At 45.2% G+C, this 2846-nt stretch overlaps 1 pseudogene; it reads left to right on the top strand.

The window, feature by feature from the left end:
- Positions 1-835: 835 nt before the first annotated feature.
- Positions 836-2231, top strand: LOC145721355 (small ribosomal subunit protein eS17 pseudogene; annotated as a pseudogene).
- The last annotated feature ends 615 nt before the right edge of the window (positions 2232-2846 follow it).

The raw sequence follows: 2846 nt of genomic DNA, 5'->3' as shown, positions 1-2846 counted from the left end.
CAGCATTAAGCAGTATTATAAATTGCAATGTGGCATTTTACAGGCACAAAGTATTTGCTTTTCAGAGTATACTACAACCTAATATATACTTTTTTAAAAAATCGGGAACAGATGGCCATCCATATAATCAAAGAGCTTCACAACTAAAGAGGACAGCAAGATGATCTTCAATCTCTTCATCTCCAGTGGAAGAAACTGAGGTCAACAAAGATTCTATACTCTGTTCAACATCACACATTGGTTATTGGTGCTTTCACTAACACCCACGTTGCCCAATCTAAGTCCAGTTTTGTGGGTTTTTTTTTTTTTTTTCAGTTCATTTATCTATTCATTCAACAAGTATTTAATACATGCCTACTATGGGCTAAGCATTGTGATAGGCACTGAGGGGGAATGCCACATGAAAGAGACACAGTCCCCGCTTTCTACGAGCTAACAGTCTCCTGGGGATGAAACATTAATCAATCATATAAAATTATAAAAATACAGGGGACTAAGAAAGAGTTTACTGGGAGCGGGACTTGGTCTACTCAAGAGATCAGGTATGACTTCTCTAAAGAAGGTATTTTTAAACAGAGATCCAAAGGATAAGCAAAGCAGAAAGAAAGAGCATTCCCAGGAGGGTAAACAGCCCAGGCAAAGGCTCCGGAATGGGAGGAGGCCCGATGCTCTTGTGGAACTAAAAGATTAGTGGGAAAAGGGTATGGCTGATTGTGCAGGGGCTGCTTAGGGTCTCATCATCTGGAGACAGATGACAGACAATGAGCAAGCTACTAAGAGTTTCAAGAAGGGAGAATTAATCTGATTTGTGCTTTTGAAAGATTGCTCTGGATCCATGAGTGACAGAGAGAAAGGAGCCAAGAATGGACTGAGCACAAGACCAATTAAGAGACCACCTGTGACAATAGCTTGTTGTACAGCAGTGTCGTGGCAGAAGACCAGTCCCACGGGACTGTGGTCTGTGTCGGCAGTGTCTCCTGGAGTTGGGCAGTACACTGCCTATGCTACCATACGTCAGTCCTAGAAGAGAGAAAACAGATAGTGATATAGACTCTGCCCCGCCCCCAAATCATATGCAATGGTATAAGGAGGTGGGGTCTTTGGGAGGTGATTAGGTCATGAAGGTGGAGCCCTCAGGAATGGGATTTATGCCCATTATGAACCCCAGAGAGCTCCTGCACCCCTTCTACCACGTAAGGACACAGGGAGAACATGCCGTCTCTGAACTAGGCAGCGGGTCCTCAATAGATACCAAATCTGCCAGGGCCTTAGTCCTGGACTTCCTGCCCCTACAACTGTGAGAATTAAATATCTGTGGTTCAGGTGACCCAGTCTATGGCATTTCTTTATAGCAGCCTGAACGGAAGAGGAGGGATGAATAGGTGGAGCAGGGAGGATTTTTAGGCTAGGGAAACTCTCCTGTAGGATACTATACTGGTGGGTACATGTCATTATATTTTTGTCAAAACTCTTAGAATGTACAACAACTGAGAGTGAACCCTAAAATAAACCATGGACTTTGAATGATAATGATATATCAATATAAGTTCATTAACTGTAGAGAATGTACCACTCTAGTGCAGGCTACTGATGGTGGGGAAGGCTGTGCATATGGACGAGGCAAGGGGCGTATGGGAAATCTCTGTACCTTTTACTCCATTTTGCTGTGAACCTAAAACCACTCTTTAAAAAAAAATCTACTACAGCTTTTTTTTATCAGAGAACCGCCAACGTGGGCCGCACTCGCACCAAAACTATGAAGGCAGTAGCCTGGGTCATCATGGAGAAGTACTACGTGCGCCTGGACAACAGCTTCCACACCAACAAGCACATGTGTGAGGAGATCACCATCATTCCCAGCAAGAAGCTCCGCCACCGGACAGCAGGCTACGCCACACATCTGATGGAGCAGATTCAGAGATACCTATGAGAGGTAGCTCCAACCAGCTGCAGGACGAGGAGAGAGAATTATGGTCCTAGGGTTTAAGCCCTGGATCAGGAGATCACTGCAATCGATGGTGACCCTAAGGAACTGCTGAAGCTCTTGGGCTTCGGCAGTGGATCCAACCTGCAGGTCACTCAGCCTACAGTTGGGATGAATTTTAAAAGACCACGGTGGAGTTGTTTGAATATTTCTGCTGTGCTTGTAATAATTTCAATAAACCTCAGACAATGACAAATCTGCTAAAGAAAAAAAGAAAAGGGTGGGGTGCCTGGGTGACTCAGTTGGTTAAGCGTGGGACTCTTGATTTTTGGCTCAGGTCATGATCTCGGATGTGAGATCCAGCCCCAAGTTGGGCTCTGTGCTGGGGGCAGAGCCTCCTTGAGATTCTTTCTCTCCTTCTCCCTTCCGACCCCCTCAAACTCGAGAGCATGCACCCTCTCTTTCTCTCTCTTTAAAAAAAAAAAAAAAGGAAGGAAGGAAGAAAAGAAAAGGGCTACTTCTGGCAATGGTTAGATTCACCTTCCATCATACCTGCTTGCTGGGAATACACAAGGCTTTCACCCACTCTCGGGGTATTCACAGTCTCAGGGTATTTTACCGACTCTCAGGGTATACCCTGGTTTACGTCTCGTTCACACTCACCACTAGCCTGGAGATATAGAGTCGCCTCAAAGCCTAGACATTGTACTTTTCCAGGTTAATCTTAGATGGGAGTCGGCCAACCTAACTCTCTTTCCTGTAGTGACTCTAGCAAGCTTGTATTGTGGTGGCTAATCTCATGTTTTCAACAGGAATTCCCAATCAATGTTAAGCCAAAGCAACCCTTCTTTTCCCTTTCTGGGGTTCACTTCCATCCATGGTAAGATGAGCCCCACCCTTTCCCCTCCATCTACTCTCTCAG

This window comes from Leptonychotes weddellii, chromosome 5 (assembly GCF_054177405.1).
Source record: "Leptonychotes weddellii isolate Sample4059 chromosome 5, ASM5417740v2, whole genome shotgun sequence".
Taxonomy (NCBI): Eukaryota; Metazoa; Chordata; class Mammalia; order Carnivora; family Phocidae; genus Leptonychotes; species Leptonychotes weddellii.
The sequence above is the reverse complement of the archived record's forward strand: the minus strand, read 5'-3'. Positions and strand labels throughout refer to the sequence as shown.